Source organism: Octodon degus, unplaced genomic scaffold (genome assembly GCF_000260255.1).
Source record: "Octodon degus isolate 3935 unplaced genomic scaffold, OctDeg1.0 scaffold00061, whole genome shotgun sequence".
Taxonomy (NCBI): domain Eukaryota; kingdom Metazoa; phylum Chordata; class Mammalia; order Rodentia; family Octodontidae; genus Octodon; species Octodon degus.
In genome coordinates this window covers 10650431-10671493 of record NW_004524637.1, presented here as the reverse complement: position 1 = coordinate 10671493, position 21063 = coordinate 10650431, and the positions used below count along the sequence as shown (strand labels likewise).

At 43.2% G+C, this 21063-nt stretch overlaps 2 pseudogenes; both read left to right on the top strand.

Annotated features, from left to right (window-relative positions):
• Window positions 1–4427: 4427 nt before the first annotated feature.
• Window positions 4428–4820, top strand: LOC101566438 (annotated as a pseudogene).
• Window positions 4821–13916: 9096 nt separating this feature from the next.
• LOC105742604 lies at window positions 13917–14716 on the top strand (annotated as a pseudogene).
• Window positions 14717–21063: the final 6347 nt, after the last annotated feature.

Sequence of the window (21063 nt, the reverse complement as noted above, 5' to 3'; positions counted from 1 at the left end):
AACACTTAAAATCTACTTTTTTGGGATGGGGAGACAGCTCAGCAGCATAAGCGCCTGCATGCTGGCAGGTGCAGGGTCACGAGGTCAGTCTTCGGTACCAAAAAACAAACCTACTTTCTTAGCAACTTTTTTTTTTTTTTTTCTGGAACCGGGGATTGAACTGAGGTTCTTGCACTTGCCAGGCAAGCGCTTATCCTACTGAGCTATCTTGGGCCAGCTCCTCTTAGCCATTTTGTGATAGAGCTCTGAAACTTATCCATCCTAATGACATCTTGTGTCCTTTGCCCAGTATGTCCCTGTCACCCCAACTTGTTTATTGCTCAGTTCACAGAAGTGGTTGCACATGTCCCGTGTTTCAGGAGCCGAGGAACTCTGCTAAGTCAGATGATGCGGGTGAGGAGCTCCGCGCCCACGGCCCAGCGGATGCAGCAGCACTGCCAGCGTGGTGTAGCAGTTGGAATCCTCAAGACTTGAACCCGCGTCAGTCACTTGGAGGGATTGGAACTACGGGGTGCCGCCCCTGTGCCCGCAGGTTTGGCGCTGGTGGCACTTCAGTGGGGTGGGGCTCCGAGAACCTGCGCTGACGCGGGGCTGTGGGCCACCGTCTTCAAGCAGAAGCTAGACTCTGCTGGAACTTGGAAGGCACGCGAGGAGCTTGGAAGATGGGACAGTGTAGGGGACACCCCGGAGAAGGGCAGCACCTGGGGACTGACAAGCCAGCCCTTTAGGGGCGCAGGGGAGGCCCAGACGCCTGGCCGGGCTGGTCCTGAAGGGTCATGTTCTGCTGCGGTTCACAGCACAAAGGATGAGACAGAGGATGACTCAAGTCAGTGCCCAGTGCCCGGAGGGACTGCCCTTCACCCAGACCCCTCAGCTGGAGAGTCTGATCAGGACAGCCACCAACGCAATCCTCTTTTTGTTGATAGCAAGCAACGATGAAAAGAAAATGAAGGGCAACTGGGTGGGAACTCACGCAGGGGACAGGGAAAGGTCAGGGTTGTCTGCTGAATGACAGGCCCTGGGACCAATCTAAATGATACACCAAGCTGGAGGCATGGTGACACCCTTCTGTAATCCCAGCACTCAGGAGGCTGAGGCAGGAGGACTCATAGCAAGTTCAAGACCAGCCTGGGCTACACAGTGAGCTCAAGACCAGCCTGAGCTGCATAGCAAGGGAGGTCTGGAGCCGTCTGGAGCCCTCATTTCTTCAGGTAATATGTTTGATCCTTTTTGAACTTGTGCTGTAGGCTTTTGATCTGCAATCATGCCTTCTGGGAGGCATGGGGGGGCCTGTGGCCCCCAAAGTCCCTTCCTCTGCATATTGACCTCATGCCTACCTCTGGCCAAGGCCCCCACATTGTCCCATAGGCGGCATGGAACTATCAAGGGTTTTTCAGGATCGTAACCTAATCAGATCTGCTTCCTGGAGAGGAAATGGTTTACCATTTGAAGAGAAGAACCAGAAGCAGGAAACACAATTCCAAAGCAGTTTCAGTGGCCCCGGTGATGATGGCAAGGGCTTTAACTAAGGCCCTGGCAGGAAGGGTGGAAAGGTGGGGGCATGTGAGAGAGCGAGAAGGGTCAGCGGCTGAGGTCAGACATGGGGTGAGGAGCCGAGAGTGGGTCTGCAACGTGAGGAGGGTACCTGAGTGAAGTCATGGCGTAAACTGAGATACTATAAGAAGGGACTGGGGAGACAGCTCAGTAGAATAAGTGCTTGCCTGCCAAGCGCAAGGGTCTAAGTTCAATCCTGGTTACACACACACACACACACACACACACACACACACAAAAGCCAAACTAAGGTACCTTAAGAGACAAAGACAGTTTTGGGAGGAACACGAGAAATTTAGTCTCAGAAAGATTGAATTTGAAGAGGCACAACAGAAAACAACAACCACAACATGAATGAAAAAGGCTGAATAGGACAGATGGATCGGTGAGGGGATGGGTGTTTATATTTGCTTCATCCTTTACCTGTTAAGCCATGAAAAGATGAAAAGAAACTTCTATTTCCTTTTCTTTGTTATTTCCATACAGACATTTGAGAACCAAAGTTCAGGTAAGTAAAGCATTTTTAAGAAAATTATTCCATCTCCTGTGCATATACACGGGACTTGTGATGTGTGTGTAATATGACTGGGGAGAGGCAACAGGGGTGCTTGCAATGATAAGGTCAGGTTTTAAATACATATCCAACAAGCGATACTGGGCAAGGATGATCTTATTTCCAATTGAGAATTTAAAATCTTCCCAGTTCCTGCCCTTTCTCCCTTGTTACCTCCCTCTTCTCTCACACGTACCAGCCTGGTGTCTCTCATTCTCCTCCCCATCTGGTGCAGGCTGAGGGAAAAAAATATCTGGAACATAAATAAGATGGAAGGGGCCCGAGAGATTCCCTATGACAGGGGTTTGGAGGTCAGGCCAACAAGAATAGGGCTTCTCACTGTTGTAACATGCTGGAATTGCCTGGAGATCTTGTTAAAATGTTGCTTTTGGTTCTCCCTGGGCCCTGAGAGTCTGTTTCTATCAAATCCTCGAGTGATGCCCCTGCAAAGCACCCTGGGCCGCATGGTGTTCGAGCACTTTCTGTTGTCATGGTGCAAACTATTGCCTTTGGAGTTGGACCCATTTGGGACAGAATGTTGCCCCGATGGCTTATTAGGTCCTGTAGTTGATTTCATGGAGTCAATAAACTCCATGAAATTTTCTTCTGTCGTGATGATAATATTGTGCCAATCATGTCACCAATGTCATTGTGCTTTGTGGCATGCTAATGACCTTGGAGGATAGTTTGTATGCTTATAGGAGATTTTTAGGGTCTACCTTGGTCTTAAAAATTAACATGTAACTTCGTTAAATTTCAGAGTTTTAAGGGCCAGCCAAATAGCTCAGCAGATTAAAGCACCTGCAGGCACGTACAGGGGCCGGGGGTCTCGATCCCTAGGCCTGCTGAGCCAGCCCCGCCCCTGGGGCATGCAAAGACGGCAGTTGAGACTGGGCATGGTGGTGCACATGTATAATCCCAGCCCTTGGGAGGCTGTAAACAGGTGGATCACTACCAGTCCGATCTAGTAGTGAGACCTTGAACACCTGTAGACCCTTCCCTAAAATACAATTAATTCATGAATTAATCTCAGGGCTTCTGCTCAAGCAGATGCTGTGTTTGGCCCTCAGCTGTGCTTCTCACTGTGTCATCTCGGGCCTGTCCCATAGCCATGTCCATCCTTGGACACCCCAACTCACTCTTCAGGCCACCCTGTGTGCCACTGTCACCTCTAGGCGAGGGGTCAGCTTCCATTTCTGTCACCCAAGAAGATCAGTGGCTTGCATCATTTCTCCTTATGCTATTGGGTTTGGCTCACAGATCTTAGTTTTCTGTTTAGAAATCTGGCACACTTCATAAGGTGGCTTTTCCAGTTTAGCTCATGTGCCTTAAATTGCCATTATAACACAGTGCTCTCTATTTTCTTTAAGATATTCAGTTGCATAAACAAGTCGTATAAACTATCCAAACAATTCTCATAGGTATAAAACTTTATGAATACAAATTTGGGGAGTTTTAGGTAGGAAAAGAATAAATGAGAATTGTAACTATGGTCTACTCTGGGTAGAGACAATGGGGACATGGAAACTGTATGGAGATTTGAAAAATAATAAAAAAATCATAGAAAAGTTGCTTGGTCTGACTGGTATTATCGTGTGCTGATAAGTTAACAGTAACAGTAATCAGCACCTGCTCAGGCAAGTGCAGGGACTGGGATTTGATCCCTGGTACTGAATGCTGCGCCGGCCCCATCTGGGGCTCGCTGAGCTGACAACTGAGTCCGGGTGTGGTGGTGCACACTTGTAATCCCAGCGGTGGGGAGGCTGAGACAGGAGGATCACTACAAGTCCGAGCTGCATAGTGAGACCCTGTACAAAAACCAAAACAAGATAAAACAAAACAATGAGCAGATACTTCCCCAGGCTGGGACAGGGAGTCCTGAACTCCAGTCAGGACCTCTTTGTTCCAACAATTCTTACAATCTTGGTTGACTTTTATTTCATTTTTCAGTTAAAAATAACCAACCTGAGTTATTCCTAGAATCTTCTGTTAGTTAATCTAACATGTCATTACACATTGTAAATCATTTATTTTTATTTATGTATTTAGTACAAGGTCTCCAGGGTCTCACTACACAAATTAGACTCATGGTGATTCTCCTGTTTTCAGCCTCCCAAGCGCTAGGATTACAGGTGTGTGCCATCACTCCCAGTCTCAATCACTATCTCAGCATGCCCTGGGGTGGGGCCAGCACAACAGGCTGGGGATCGAATCCCTAGTCCCTGCGTTTGCCTAAGCAGGTGCTTTAATCCGCTGAATTATCTGGCTCCCTATTGTAAATAATTTTAAAAAGCTCTTTCCGCCATCCTTCCGTGCCGCCACAATGGTGCGCATGAAAGTCCTGGCTGATGCTCTCGAGAGCCTCAACAATGCCGAAAAGAGAGGTCAACGCCAAGCCCTCGTTAAGCCGGGCTCCAAAGTCGTGGTCCGGTTTCTAACTGTGATGACGAAGCGTGGTTACATTGGCGAGTTTGAAATCATTGATGATCACAGGGCTGGGAAAATGGTTGTGAACCTCCCAGGCAGGTTAAACAAGTGTGTGAGCAGCCCCAGGTTTGGTGTACAGCTGAAAGATCTGGAGAAATGGCAGAATAACCTGCTCCCATCTCGTCAGTTTGGTTTCATTTTATTGACAACCTCGGCTGGCATCATGGATCATGAAAAAGCGCAACAAAAACACACAGGAGGAAAACCCCTGGGATTCTTTTCCTAAGGATGTAAAACATACAAATAAAATGCCTCAGCGGACAAAATAATAATAATAATAATTTAAAAAATCAAATGTGTACCATTTCCCCCTAAACATAGCTTAAAACATTTCTATTTTAAGTTTGGCTTAGATTGCCATGTAATTATCCATTTTCTGCGGGTTTTAAAAAGTTAATAAAGCAACACTTGTCCCAGGAGCAGGGCAGTGTTGCAGGCTGTGGGCACAGATTCCCAGGCTGAGTGCCTCATTCTGAAGTCTGGCCTTGATTTTCTCGTGTGTAACCCTGGGATGGCTTTGTAACCACTCTGTGCCTCAGTTTCCCCATGTATCAAACCAGGGGTGATACTAGCAGGTGCCTACTCTATCAGGCACAGTGAACCCCTGAAATTTGCAGGGGCTTCATTCGTAGTGCATCCATGCACTACGGATTTGTGAAAAAGTGAATTTCAGACATGGTCAGAAAAGTGACTCCAAATACCTGTTTTTAGAGTTTAAGCAAGTGTGCTATTCCTCTCACCATTATATAATTTAACTGAATTTGTACTGTAATTAATTTAATTTAATAAAATACTGTACAGTAGTTTAACCTGCTGGAGTGCCTTGAACTTCCGGGGCTTAGGTTCATTGCCAGAGCCTTAGAAGGTGCCAGGTATTTTGGAGGTATCTTAGGAAATCTAAGGTTGTTTCTTTTGTCTTTTTGAGACAGGGTGTCCCTGTGCAGTCCCGGCTGGCCTTAAGCTCACTTTGTAGCCCATTCTGGTCTTGAACTCGCAGTGATCCTTTTGCCTCAGCCTCCTGAGGGCAGGTGTTACAGGCGTGCACCACCATGCCTGGCTGAAACTTGAGGTTTTAAAAAGAACAAAACTGTGGAGGAGGTGAGGAACAGCGCCTCCTTAGGGTGTGGAAATGCTGGTGCGGCTGTCCGGATACAAGGCAGCAGCCAATCAACAGCAAGGAGAATGAATCACGCCCTTGGATTGGCTACTTGCAAACCTCTTGCCTCCTCCCCCCGAAAAAATATTTGTGATGATACAGTATTTGTGGTTTCTGCTAATTGTGGGGGTTTTCTTAAGCATTCGTTAAGTTCTAAGGAAAAATCCGTGAATGACTGACGTGGCAAACACGTCAATGAAACACAATTTTGCGCAGGTGTATATATACGGTATAAGTAAATTATTATATTAAACTCAGTACACGTTAGCAATTGGCTAATCAATAAAAAAATTAATTCTTTTGACTAACTGTGCATGCTTATATCCAATAATCTGAACAACTAATTTGAAGACAACACTATGCTGCATAACGACCCTATTGAATTTCTGTCATCTTGTTTAGTGAAATTCTGTAATATTTCCAATCTTTTTTTAAAAATATTATTTTTAGTTTTCTTTAAAAAAGAACAAGAGCCAGTGAGATAGCTCAGTGGACTAAGTGCCTGCTTGGGCAATGTCTTAGTTACTCTTCTCTCGTTGCTGGGACAAATACCCGACACTCAGAATGAAGGAAGGAAAGGTTTATTTAGCTCACAGTTACTGGAGGTTTCAGTCCATACTCATCTGGGTCCAAGGCAGAGCAGCACAGAGCAGAAAGCAAACTTTCATGGCGGTGGCAAAGAGCAAGAGAGCAAGGGAGGGGTAGCAGCAGCTCAAGCAGCGAGCTTCTCTTCCCACCTTACATTGTAATGCATATTACCTGCCCCAGGGTAGGGCAAGTACTCACACCTATGGGTACTTCCCAGTATTTACCCACCTATGGGTAATCCCAGCAGTACTAAGACCCATAATCCCAGCCTTGGATCACACCTAATCCCAGTGGATCATGAGTTGACACAAACTCTAGAAGTCCTCACCCCATGACTACATGAGGCTTTGGGGGGACAACGAGACACAAACCATAACAAGCAAGCTGGGAGGCCAGGGTTTGAGCCCTGGCACCACATGCTGTGCCGGCCCCATTGCTGGGTATGTTGAGTGGGCCACCGAGACCAGGCGTGGTGGTTCATGCCTGTAACCCCAGCTCTGGAGAGGCTGAGACAGGAGGATCACTACGAGTCTGAGCTGTATAGTGAGACCCTGTACCAAATACATAGAAAAAGAAAGAAAAAATTAGCTCATCAGACAGCAGGAGCCTGATTCTGAATTCTGTCTTCCATCTTATTGGTCCATTTATACTTAGACCAGTACTGGAGCACCGCAGCTTTACATGGAATTGGAAGTCCAGAAGTAGAAATTCTCCCTGTTGTCTTTTTTCAAGGGGCTGGAGCCTATGTTTATGGAGTCTTTACATTTTAAACTAATTTCTTTAACAGATATGGTATTGCTTGTCCTTTTCAAGTTTCTTTTTGTTGATTTTGGTAAGCTAAGTATTGAAAGGAATTTTTCCATTTTGTATAAGTTGCCAGATTTATTGGCATTGTTCTTCATACTAACTCTTTAAGTTTTTAAAAAATACATTGTTCCTAGAGACATACCTGGCCTGTTCTTCAGGTATTGCCTAGTAAATCCCCTTGTGACTCCTACTGATGTGTCTTGAAATTATTTATTTATTTATTATTCTTATTATCTATTGGTACAGGGTCTTGCTGCCCAGCTTGGACTTGTAGTGATCCTCCTGCCTCAGTCTCCCCAGCTCTGGGATTACCACCACTCCCAGTTTTGGGGCCAGCAGGGTATGCGGTACCTGGGATCAAACCCAGGTCCTGCACTTGCGAGGCAGGTACTTAGACCCCAGAGCTATCTCCCCAGCCCGTGTCTTGAAAATTTTTTGTTTGTGATGGAAGTCAGTGACCTTGTAACCTGTCCCATGTGTGGAGACGTTTTGGTATATCCCAGACGCGCTTACCCAAGGTGGAGACCCGGTGGTGGTGAAGGTCGAGAGGATTCACCTGGAAAGGTCTCTGGGGCTCTATCAGGGTAAAAGCAGAGGTGGTGGAACAGGTATTTGATCTTTTGCAAAAGATATTTGATCTTTTGCAAATGCAAGGAGATTTAGAGGAGATGATGGAAAAAAGAGAAAGAGGACAGAAAAGAGAAGAAAGAGTTAAGAACACTGCATGCACGGACCAACTCCAGTGATGAATGCAATCAATTTGAACTGCAAACGTGTACTCATTAAAATTTTAAAAATACCAAATCTCTGCTCTGCAGACAAACTCTGTCTTCCTCCCCAACGAGTATATTTTTGCACGGACAGAACCTTCCTCTCCATAACAGGTCTAACCTTTTTTATTGCAGAATTTCAATTTTAGTCTATTTACTGAAATCGATCTCTATGCCTACAAAGAGAGGTTAATTTTGAGTTGTGATAAAGACTGATTTGAATATGAGAAAAAGAGTATGCCGGTTGTGGCTGCCAGCTCTACCTCTAATAAGACTAATATATATAGCAACTCACCAGCAATGAGGCAGAGAGTGAATTATCATACTAATATTCATCAAGCACGTTCTGTGAATCAGGTGCTATGGTCTGGTCTGTGCTGTCTTTGTCTATTTAAATCACACAGAGTCCCCAAGGTGAATGCTGCTGTTAGCAGCCCAACTGTGCTTTCCAGACTGAGTCCCCTCAGCTACCTTACCAGGGTGCTTTCTTTAGATGTGTTTACATCTAAACAGCTTATCAAAAATGGAGAGAATTTCCTCTCTACTAGAGACTGGTAGTCATTTTCCATGTAAGAACCACATCTGTTTTAGGGGCCACTGGAAGTTAAATGTATTTTGAAAAACTTTTGATAGACTATGCACCACAGTGATTAAAATATTTTCTTCCTGTCATGTAATTTTTATTCTATGGCAAAACAACTGATGTCTGGTAACCTAAAACTTTCCAGAAAAATTTTCCTTTGACAGGGAGACTGAATCACCCCCCATTATCCCATCTGTGTCTTCACTGGGTAGTAATCCCAGAGTTTATTAGATGGAATTTATTTCCTACAGAGTAACACCAGGTTTAGGAACTCTTTCCTAACTCTTTGGGGGAAATTTCCAATAATCAATAATCATAAGAAGGGAGTAGCAGTGTCACCCAGAGCACTCAGAAGATTGCCCTGTGATTTTGCTCAGAGAGGTTATTAATGAATTGATAAATAGAATGTGGAACATTCCAGAGCTGTAGATAGTATTTGTCGATGAGACATGCTTTCCATATGATGGCTTCAACAACGCACCTCCTAAGTCTTCATTGTGATGATATTACACAGACAAAGATTAAGTACTGGCAGGAGAAATCCTTACCTATGCAGGATTTCTCCTCTCCCAAGACACTCCTGGCTGCAGGACTGGCTTCTGCATGTGTGACCTGCGTAGTTGCGTGGGGGTCTCTGCTCAGAAGTGCCTGGCAGGGGCTTTCATGCTTGGGTGCCCTCCTGATGGGATTCTGAGTAGTCTCACCTCTGAGCTTGCTCTCTGTGAGGAAGATTGATGGAACAGTGAAAATGTGGGTGAGCAGAGGTTCACCCAGGGAGCGTGTCTGCTGATTTGTGGCATGAGTGTTGGACTCTGCCACAATCATGGGACTTCTTGAGTTCTCAAAGGAATTTTGTTTGTTTTACCCCTAAAACAAACATTGTTCTATTATGGAAAGTGATGAGCTGTCCAGAGTAGAGCACACATCCCATTTTTGATAAACTGTTCAGATATAAACATATCTAAAGGCAATAATGTTCTATATATGAAAAGGACAGTAGCAATGCCATCAGCCTACAAAAGCCATTCTTTCCCACTTGAATTTGAATTTTCTGCAAGTGCAAAAAGAAGACCATGACATTGTAATATACACAGGCAATTCAGGAACCCAACGATTGCCCTTTCCACTGCTGTAGCTCCCTCTTGTTAGTCAAGCACTGAGGGAGAAATTAATGACATAAGGGAAGGGAGAGACGGGCAACTGCATTTTGGTTTCCTGGCCATCGATGTGCCCTTAGTCATCAGTAAGCTGAAGGTAGACAGTGTTGGCAGAATGTGTGCACATTAAAGAGTAGAACAGCTGGCTTAATTTTGTATGGTATTCTGTTCTGGTAAGAACAAAATCTGTACACATATATAAGCTACAAAGTATGAGCCATGTACTTGCAGAGAATTTGTAGGAGTTAAATATTTACATTTCAAACTGCCATCATACAACATAAAGATGAAGCGTGAAATTTAGGTGAATAATTGGAAGTGTTTCCTCTGAATGACCTTATGTGGCAGAGGTAAGTCACTGGGACAGATCGAAAAGGCTGCAGAAAGAAAGGGCTTGGTGTTTCATTGTACCTCAGTGGGACATTCTACCCAATGCTTGAGCAAGCACCCCAGGGTTTTACTTTTTTTCTGGGTCTTGCAAGTTATGTAACTGGCCCAGACTTGGTGCTACCAGCCTAGGAATAGGCAATTTCTTGTTTCTTCTCTCTCTTTCCTACATTGCCGGGTTAGTTTTCTCCACCTACTCATTCTCTTAGCTGCTCCTGGAAGCTTATGTCAGCTTTTCCAGGAAGATTGTACTGACTCCACATCACAGATTTAAAGGAGCTGAGTGTGGTGGCACCAGCCTGTGATGTCAGTGCTCTGGGAGGCTGAGGCAGGAGAATGGCATATCCTGAACCAGCCTGGGAGAGGCAGCCTAGAACTGTTCTTAAACATAAGACAAGTGGAGGGGGGGCGCTGGTGAGATGGCTCAGTAGTCTAAAGCACCTACTTAGAACAAGCTAAGCCAAGCAAAGCACAGGGACCACGGTTCAATCCCCCAGCACCACATGCCAGCCAGCCCCGCCCCCTGGTGGGCTGAGCTGGCCACACACACACTAAATAAATAAATAAATAAATAATTTTTAAAAATAAATTAAATTAAATTAAAAAAAAAAAACATAAGACAAGGGGAACGACGGCATGGCTTGGTAGTGTGTGGCTGTGATTCCAGCACTCAAGAACTTGAGGCAGCGAAATTTTTCTCAATTCATGAGTTTTCTTTTGACTCTGCTTGTGATTTCTTTAGACATGCAGAAACTTTTTAAAAAGATGAGATCCTGGTTGTTGATTCCTTGAAGTATTTCCTATGCAGTTTGCTTTTTGTTCAAGAATACTTTGCATGCTCTACATCTTCAAGATTTCTACCTAAATGCCTTCCAATAGATTTAGTGTTTCTGTTTTAATATTTAAATCTTTGATCTGTTTTGACTGTAGCTTAATGCATGATGATAGATATGGGTCTAAAAAAGCCACTTTTTCCAGCACCATTTATTAAAGAGTCTATCTTTCTTTCAGTGAATGTGTTTGGCACTTTTGCCAAAGATAAGGTAGCTGAGTGTGTTGGCAGTTGCGTTTGTGTCTTTTAATCTATTCCATTGATCGTCAGGTCTATTTTTATGCCAGTACCATGCTGATTTTGTCACAGTAGCCTTGTAGTATAATTTCAAGTCAGGGATTGTGATGCCTCTTGCCTTTCCTCTGTTGCTCAGGATTGATTTTACTATTATAGGTCTCCTCTAGTTCTGGATGAATTTTAGGAATGTTTCCCCTAGAGCTGTGAGGTATACTAATGGTATTTTAATCAGGATTGCATTGAATCTGTATAGCAGTTTTGGAAGTGTGGCCATTTTTACAATGTTCATTCTTCCTATCCATGAGCAAGAAATATCTTTGCATTTTCTGAAATCCTCTTTGATCTTTTTTTCAGAGTACTGTAATTTTCACTGTATAAATCTTCTACTTCCTTTATTAGATTGATTCCCAATATTTCATTTTTTGGATGTTATTGTGAAAGACATAGTTTCCCTAATTTCTCTCTCAGTGTGTTTGTTGTTTGTATGCAGAAATACTATTGATTTTTTTTTTTTTCTCCTCAAATGCCTTCAGGGCACTTTTGGCTGGCTGCAGTGTTGGGAGGATCGAACTACAGCAACCTGAGGCTGACAGCTTAGTGGAAGCAGCCAGTTAAAGGACTGAGCTAGGGCCAGGCCTCCAACACTATTGATTTTTGAGTGTTAACTTTGTATTCTGCTATGCTACCGAATTTGGTTACTAAAGCTATAAATTTTTGTTTTTAATCTACAAGTCTCTTGGTGTAGTTTTTTGAGCCTTCTATGTAGAATATCATGTCAGGGAGATTTATTTCTTCCTTTTAATCCTATTACCTCAAGTGAAAATGAAAGTGGTGGAAGTATACCTCCTTGTCTTATTCTTGATCTTAAAGAGAATATTTTCAATATTCTAGGATAAAACACACTTTCTCTCTTTTTGGTATCTGTTTCTGATGAGTATCATACCTTGCCATTTCTGGGACAAAATATCTAAAATACAATTACTTGAAAGGAGAAAAGATTTATTTTAGCTCACGGATTCTGCGGATTGGGTTTTGGGTTGGTTGGTGTCATCGTTTTCGGGCCTGGGGGAGGGAGACTATCACATTGTGGAGAGTGTGTGGCAGAGGAAACCACTTGCCTCTGGGCAGCCGGAAGCAAAAGGAGACAGGCAGGTGCTGGACAGAAGGATCTCCCACTCAAGGGCACACGCCCATGACGTCAGTTCCTGCACTCAGCCCCACTTCTGGAAGACTGCCACATCTCTCATGGTGCTGCAGGCTGGTGACTATAACAATGCTGTCATGGGGAGCCTGGCCCTAGCTTAGGCCTTTTATTTATTTGTTTTATTTTTTGGTGAAACCGGGGATTGAGCTCAGGCCCTTGTGCTTGCCAGGGAAGCACTTATTCCACTGAGCCATCTCCCCAGTCCTCCTAGCTCAGGCCTTTAAGTGGCTGCTTCCACAAAGCTCTCAGCCTCAGGTTGTTGGAGTTCGAAACTCTCCCGCTGGCCAAAAGTGCCCTGAAGGCATTCGAGGAACAAAAAAAAACCCAAAAAAAAAAAAAAAAAAAAAAAAAAAAAAACAATGCTGTCATGGCAGCTTTTCTATTCCTAGTTTATCAAAACAGATATATATTTAATCCTCAGTTTTCATCTGCATGAGAAAAGTTGAATGTATATTTCTATCATGTCTTTTAAGTCCCTTTATTTCCATTACCTCTTTGTTGATGTAAGTTTGTATTTACTTTTAATTGTTTCTTCATTTAATATCCTTCATTGTTCTTTTTAACCCTACATGTAAGAGATAAGGAATTCAATGCATTCCTTTTTTTTCATTTCTCCTTTGTTTCTGAATTTTATTAGTTATATAATTACCATTTGTATGTATTGATAGCAATGAAAGCCTGTTCTATAGCCACACTCCTTCAGTGTCTTAGGTTTACTTCTATAGTCAGGTTAGGATTTCACTGCCAGTGTGTCCTTGGGAGATCTGTCCCATGTTTTGATTGGCTAAAATTTGTCTTCTACTAATTTGTTTAAGAGCTACTTCTGGATGCCTGAGATTCTGTTTCTACTCAAGCAGTAATTTGCTGGGTACAGATTCTTGTATCCTATGTTCTTTCTTAGACAAGTTTTGGACTTTTTTTTTACTACTGTCTTTTTCTTTCCCCCAGAGTATCAGGATAAGATATTTTTTCCCTTTAGTAAATGAATTTAATGTTTTACCTTGTGGTTCAAATGAATCTTTCATTATCTTTTTCTTTTTCTTCTTCTTTTTGAGCCAGGGTCTCCCTATTCAGGCCAGGCTGGCCTTGAACTCACTATGTAACCCAGACTGGCCTCCAAATAATGGCGATCCTCCTGCCTAAGCCTTCTGAGTGTTCTATTGCTTTAGTGTCCTTTTTGAGACAGAAGGAGGAAGGGAGGGAGGAAGAAGAGCACTCTGTCAGGCACTTGTATGTCTTCTCTCTCCATTATTTTATTTGTAATCCTTTCTAAGCTCTTCATTTCCACTCGTGTGCTTGTGTCTCCCAGTCCTGTTCTCTACATTCCCTCTGGTGTTGTGTCTTTTATTTTCTGTGCTGCTTTCAGGGTGGCCTTCATTTTTACAACGACTTTGTTTTCCCTTCCTTCCAGAAAGCAGCTTTTTTGGCCATGTCATTATGCTTCATCTGTCTTCCTAAATCTCTGCCAGAGACCTCACTTTGCAATGACAATTGTTTCTTCGTAAGTTTTAAGGAGGCGGCTCATGTGTGTGGGACACCCCAAAGTTAGGACTTTTCATTGCACACCTGAGGCCATCAGTGGTGGCTCTGTAGCTGTCATCATGCCACAGAATGAATATATTGAATTATTCCATAAACATTATGGGTACTGCTTGGATTGCCATGATAAAAAGAGAAAGAAGGAAAGTCGAGAGGTTCATGAATGCTCAAAGAAGGCAAAAAAACAAAAAAAAACAAAAAAAAAAAGATTGGCCTGAAGGCTCAGCTCTACCACAAACAGCGCCATGAGGAGAAAATTCAAATGAAGATTATCAAGATGCATGAAAAGAGAAGCACCAAACAAAAGAAGGATGAAAAGACTCCACAAGGAGCAGTACCTACCTACCTGCTGGACAGAGAGGGACATTCTTGTGCAAAAATACTTTCCAAAATGATTAAACAAACACAAAAAAGAAAAGGCAGGAAAATGGAAGTTCCTCTGCCCAAAGTTCGAGCCCAAGGAGAAATGGAAGTATTAAAAGTTATTTGAACTGGAAAGAGAAAAAAGAAGGCATGGAAGAGGGTGGTTACTAAAGTCAGCTTTTTTGGAGATGGCTTTACAAGAAAACCACCTAAATATGAAGGATTCATTAGGCCAGTGGGCTTACATTTTAAGAAGGCCCATGTAACACATCCTGAACTGAAAGCCACTTTTTCTCTGCCAATACTTGGTGTGAAAAAGAATCCTTCATTACAACTGTATACAACTTTGGATGTTACTACCAAAGGAACAGTGATGGAGGTGAACGTGAGCAAGTTGGGCCTTGTGACACAAGGAGGCAAGGTTATCTGGGGTGTATATGCCCAGGTGACCAACAATCCTGAAAATGATGGCTGCGTCAGTGCAGTCTTACTAGTCTGACAGATGTGTCATACAGTAACTTCTTACACTTATTGAAGACTGCAGACCAATCAGGAAAACCATAACTTGAATACTGCTGAACAGCTCTCATAACTACATCCATCAAGAAAACTATTCATTAAATTGTAAAAACATTGAAATGGCCCAGTTTTACAAATTGGTCTTTGATTAGGGGTCTGCTAAGGGCTTACGTGTTAGTGAAATTGAACCATTTGAAAAAGTAAACCTAAGTCTTTGCATTAAATAGTGGGTACTCGGCAACACAGAGCTCTCATTCCTAAAAAGCTACCAGTATTTAAAGTAAGTGCAAAGTTAATTTAGGGGTCTAGGGCTGGGAAATCTACTGAAGCTATTCTACTTCATCATTTTTCTTTAGTCCTAACAAAAAATAATGTTTAAGTTTATTCTCAATATACTCTATTTATAATACTTTAAGAATGGCATTAGAAATTTATTTAGCTAGTTCAAACTTGGCTGCACTGATGCCCTGAAAAGAAACTTTATTTGCAGTAAAATAATATAAGAAGGTTGTATATTAGGTATGCATCTCAAGTTTTGTGATCTGAATTAAATGGTCATGGCTTTAAAAAAAAAGTTTTAAAATTTATGCTGATATATTCACTCACAGTTCTCCTCAGTCATAAGGCGACTGGTTCCATGGTTTAGGAATTCTTCCACTATGGAGCTGTGGACGTGGATTATTTTTGTCTTGCGTTATCTCTACTCAGTTGAGGGCGGCTGAAAGTTCTGCTATCCTGTTTCACTGGCAGATCACTACCTGTATCTGCAGCTTACCTGTATGGTTCTTCATCCCTCCCCACCTTCTCTAGCTTTCCTTTGTGCCAAGCTCTTTGGCCTTTGCTCTTTTTCCAACCAAGGAGTTGTTGGCCTTGTGCCATAGACGTTGCAACTTTGGAGAATTTGCTCTGTCTCTGGATTTGAGCTCTGTGGCTAGGGACATTCTCTTTCATTTGTTTTACAGGACCCATCTTGGCCTGCTTATACTTGTTAGTTTTGCAGTGCTGGGGATTGAAACTAGAGTCTCACATGTGCTGTACAACTACCTCTCCACTGAGCTACACTCAACCCCATGCTTCCTTTAATATTATAATTTGAGGTTACCTAGACCTCTGAGTTTCATTGAAGATAGAATTTGCATTTCTTTCTCTTATAGAAGCAAAGAAGTTGTGCTAGTGCTTTTAGTTACCCTTGAGAAACCTACTTAGATGCTGAAAGCACTGTAGTTTTACATCCAGCAGTAGAGGAGCTTGCCGTTTTCAACTCCTAGCGTGCCTCAGCTAGAAACTCATGCTCTAGTGATGACTTGCATGGAAAGTATCGGATTCTTGCTGCTGATATCTTGGCTTCCGTAGGGATCTGTCAGACTCTCGTGAGAATGAGGGAAAAGATAGACAAGAGACAAAATCTGGGTCAGGTGGAGCTCCTTTCTCTCCTATGCAGAGGAGAGCAACTGCCTAAGACCAGTAGAGCATCTATTTATATCCTTCTTTGTTCTTTTTGACTCTTACGAGAGGTTGATATTAATTTCAACCTTTCTATCTAGCAATCATTTAACAAGCTGCAACACCTTGTCTACATGCTTTGAGGAGCTCTCATGCATTTGGGTTGGCTTTCTCCTGTATGTGTAGTTACTTTTTAATTTTAGCTGCTCCCAACAGGGTTCCTTAGTAACTTTTATATATTGATAGTTTCCTAAACCAGGACCAACACTATCAAAACCATACTTAAATTTCTTATGCATGTAACCATGCTCAAAATTAAAAGGAAAATAATGAAGGGTGGCACAGCTGTGCCACTGGAAGGACCCTGGCCAGGCTGATGAGGGGCTTGGATGTGTTTGCGCACACAGCGACCATGAACCTGAAAGGCTAGTAGTCCTTTGCTGTGCCTTGGTACTCTCTGTGTCTCAGAACAGGACAGAGATTTCAGGGCTGAGGACGTGTTTTGGCTGCAAGAAGTGGTGTAAAACAGTGCCTATGAGCACAGGCTCTGGAGCCAGACTGTGTGGATTCAAGCCCTGGCTTTGCCACCTATGACAAGTGTGATTTTGAACAAGCTATTAATTTCCCTGTACCTTCATTTCTTTCCTTTGTAAAATGGGAAGCGACATCAATAACACCTCAAAATGGATCGTTTTGTTTTGAGAACATAGAGGACAATGTATAGAACTTGCTTGATGAGCGGTACCTAGAGCCTATTAGTAATGGTATGATAGACCTACCTTACCTTTTCAGTAATGCCCTAGTGCAGAGGGTCCAGATCTAAGAATGAGACTGGAGGATGCCTGGGTGAGAGAAGTTCTCAGTGCTGCCACAGGGATGGAGCGGCTTGCTTGGCTGCTGGGCCACATGGTCCAGCCATTGGAAGTTACCTTTTCTCACCAGCCAGAGTGAAGGTGTGAGAAGCCAGGACAAGAACAGTAAGCAGGGGCTGCCCCTGTGATCATAGGACTTTCATCACCTCTGTAGTGTGTTAGCACATTTTTCTTGGTCCTTTTTGACTCTTACGAGAAGTGCTTTATCACCATCATTTTATAAATGGTTCTTAGGTTAAGTAACTTCCCCAAAATTGTATTACCTTTAAGAAGTGGAAGCTCTTCTCAAATCAAAGGTTTTGACCACAGTAGTCGCAAAGACCTGCTCTCCTGGGTATTTCTCAAACTTCAGGTTTAAAATGCAGATTCTTAGGGCCAAAGCTTCTCCCAGAGTCTGCGCTTTGGGAAGGGCACTAGGAGCTTTGCATCTATTTCCCGGTATCTTTTAGGACCCCACTCGTCCTTCCCTGCGTTTGGCTGCTGTATCTCTAAGACTGTAGCTGGGGCTGTGGTCTTCTCTGCGTTCCACTGAGCAGGCAGTCAGGTGGTTCCTTGTGCAGCTGGCCTACGGTCTGCCCTGGCTGTGGCCCAGGGAGGCGCAGATTATCACTGCCTGTGTGGCGTTCACGCCGGAAGTGAGCACGAGAAATGGACCAGGGAACAGTCCAGTTCCAAAGGGTGGGATGTGGTTGTTGTGTTCATCTGGATAGGGAATGCGCCTATCTCCACCACCCTTCTCTGTTTCTGCTTATACATGGTTTAGTACAAATCCACATTCCAGTCTGGAGGAGGCTTGTCTGTACTGAGGAAGTCTCACATTACACTGACCTAGAGTTAAATTACACATATTTCTTATGAACTCAACACAAAGCTGGATGTGTAAACAGTCATAGCTCGGCATTTGTCGGCTTCCAAACTCATCACAGCCACCACTCTTAGGCTGATCTGTCAGGGCTGGGAGAGTCTCAGCATGAACAGTGTGGGCTGTCCAATGCTCCTCCTTACTATCTTGGACTTTTGTGTACTAGGTACTTATCAAGGCTTGCAAAGGGTTAAGAGTGATCACACTAAGCCTAAAGGCTGTTAGCCCCTCAAAATCTGGATGTTCTAGGGAACTTTCATGAATGATTTCTAACTACATCATTACTTATGGAGAAAATTTGTTCATTATTCATTGGTTTTGGAACTCATTTTGAGTTTTGGGAGGAATTAAAGATGACTAATGAGATATGGTGGTGTATGGGAAATTTCTCCATGCATCTATCTGTCTATCTATCTACCTGTCTGTCTATCTATCTATCTATCTATCTATCTATCTATCTATCTATCACCTATCTACATCTATTATCATTTATCTACATCTGTTTCTATCTATCATCTACCTATCACCTATCAATCATCTATCTATCACCTGTCAATTGTTTACCTATCAATATCTATCTATGCAACTATCAATCATTTATCTATCAATCATTTACCTACTGATAACTATCTATCTATCACCTATCTACATCTATTATTATTTATCTACATCTGTCTATATCTATCATCTACCAATCATTTATCTATTTATCTATCATCTGTCAATCATTTACGTACTGATATCTATGTATCTATCAATCATTTATCTATCAATCATTTACCTGCTGATATCTATCTATCTATCTATCTATCTATCTATCTATCTATCTATCTATCTGTCTATCTATCATCTATCTCTGTCCTCTTCCTTTCCCTAACAGAAATAGTGTTAACTACTCCCCCATAGTCATCTCTATGATAACTAAACACATAAGCATGTGTTTGATCAGTGACTTCTTATGTGCTTTTGCATACTGTGTTCCTCCAGTCCCACAATGCTTTGGTAAGACCAGCAGAAGGGTCACAGCTTATTTCATAGAGCAGAAGCAGACATTCGGGGAGCTCTGGCTTGGCCATTTCTGCCCATCTTGTGGTTGGCAGCGTGGGACACAATGCTTATCCTCAGACTCCCTTTCTGTGGTTCTTTCCACACACTGCACAGCAAAACCAACCAGCGAGCTTTGGTTGAGGCTGCAGAAAGAGAAAAATCCTATGAGACAGGGCTGCTGCAGAGCGAGGATGAGGATCCAGTTTGTGTCTTTGAACACTGCTGATCAATGACCGCTTTGTCCAGTCCTTAACACTGTGTTTTGAATATTGATGGTGGTAAGCAAAGCAAATTACAGGGCAGAGAGCAGCAAATACACCAGGCCCATTAAACATGAGCAAAATGACCGCTTGTAAAAGCTGTTTATGGGCCTCCTAGGAAACACACACAAGGATAAAAGGACTCCAAAACCGGCCACTTAATACCTTGGCAATCCATCAAGTAAACTTACCTCAGGCAGAGACCGGCTTCTGTCAGAGAAAGATTAAATGCTAGCATCTGCTTCTTTTTTCTCTTTGTAGTTCTGACCTTCCTTTCATAAAGGAGTAGCTCATCACTGGGTGTGTTTTTCAGATAGTAAGCAAATTTCTCCTTATTCCATATGCTCATTTTTATTTGGCGGTCTTGGATATACATAAAATACTAGTGATAGTTAAAGCAAGGTTGTAAGAATTGATTAGCAGCAACACACCGTTACTTAGTGGATAGATGCACCGGACTGCTGGAAGATACAGCCCCAGAGTAAATGCTGAGCAGATAAAGGCATCAGCCCTGTGTGAATACTTGCATCACCAACGAAGCAGCTGGAGTTGAAGAGTATGTGGTTTGCTGGCTTTGAAAAAACTAGCTTTATGAAAATCAATAGATGACCATGATTATGAAGTGCATCACTTCAAAGATATTAAGGGCCATAAATCACGCCATCCGCTGAGGATAATGGTGACAATATGTACAAACAAGAAAGCATGAGGTCACTGAGGAAGTGGCCAGAATCTTATCCTGAGGCTTCCTAGGAACTGAAAATGAGAGCTTGCTCTTTGTGCTAGCATTGTGCTTAAAGCAGTTTGTCACAAGTCTCACAAAGCAGAATACCTGATTTGGCAGCCACTGACAGACAGTTGGAAGGGAGCAGAAATCCAATCAGGCTGAAAGATTTGGCTGGAGTTTTCTCCACTCAGATGCCAGGAGTGCATTCTTCAATGCCCCGCTCTTCCAGGCGCGTGAGAGAGCTGAGAATGTTCCAGAACCGCTGAGCACCACAGCACCCGATGTGCTAATTAACTGGAGTCTTAGAGCAAGCGCGCTGCAAGGCTGCAGAACCCTTGGCTGGTGGTTCACAGCTCGTCTGCATCCCAAGGGATTCTTGCTCGCTCAGGCCCCTGGGACTCTCCCTGTAGACTAGCCCGTTCCATTCTCAGGACTCTTGGCTGGTAGGTCCGTTCCACTGGTGCCCGGGGCACTGCTCTGTTTGGAGATCACCTTCAACTAGGCAGCATCTCATTCTTCTTCAAAATAAACACTGTTAGTTTTGTTTTTTTTTTTTTTTTAATTTTCTTTTTTGGCTTTCTAGGGCAGGGTCTCACTATGTGGGGCAGGCCAGCCTTGAGTGCAGGTGATACTTCTGCCTCAGATTCCCAGCTGCTGGGATTTCAGGCATGTGTCACCCCACCTGCCAACATCATTTGTTTCTGTAGCCTCTTTCATGACTTTCAGTCTTTTGTTCTTCTCTTTGGTCTTTCTCCCATGTGCTCAAGAATCCGCTTCCTTCATGCAGCATGGGGCCCACAACGAGTCACCATGGCCAGCCTGGCTAGGATGGGGCACTAGGACAGAGTTTCCTAATTCCCCGTATTTCCTTCCTTATTGGTACATTTTAGATACACATAATGACAACATTCAGCATAGGAATCTGTATCTGCACATGATGCGCCTTGTTTGTTTTTCCCCATTCCCCTCTCTTCCCTTCAACCCCTTTCCCTCATATTTTATAAAACGTTTGTTTCCTTTTTCCCTTCTCTTCTCTTCTCTTCTCTTCTCTTCTCTTCTCTTCTCTTCTCTTCTCTTCTCTTCTCTTCTCTTCTCTTCTCTTCTCTTCTCTTCTCT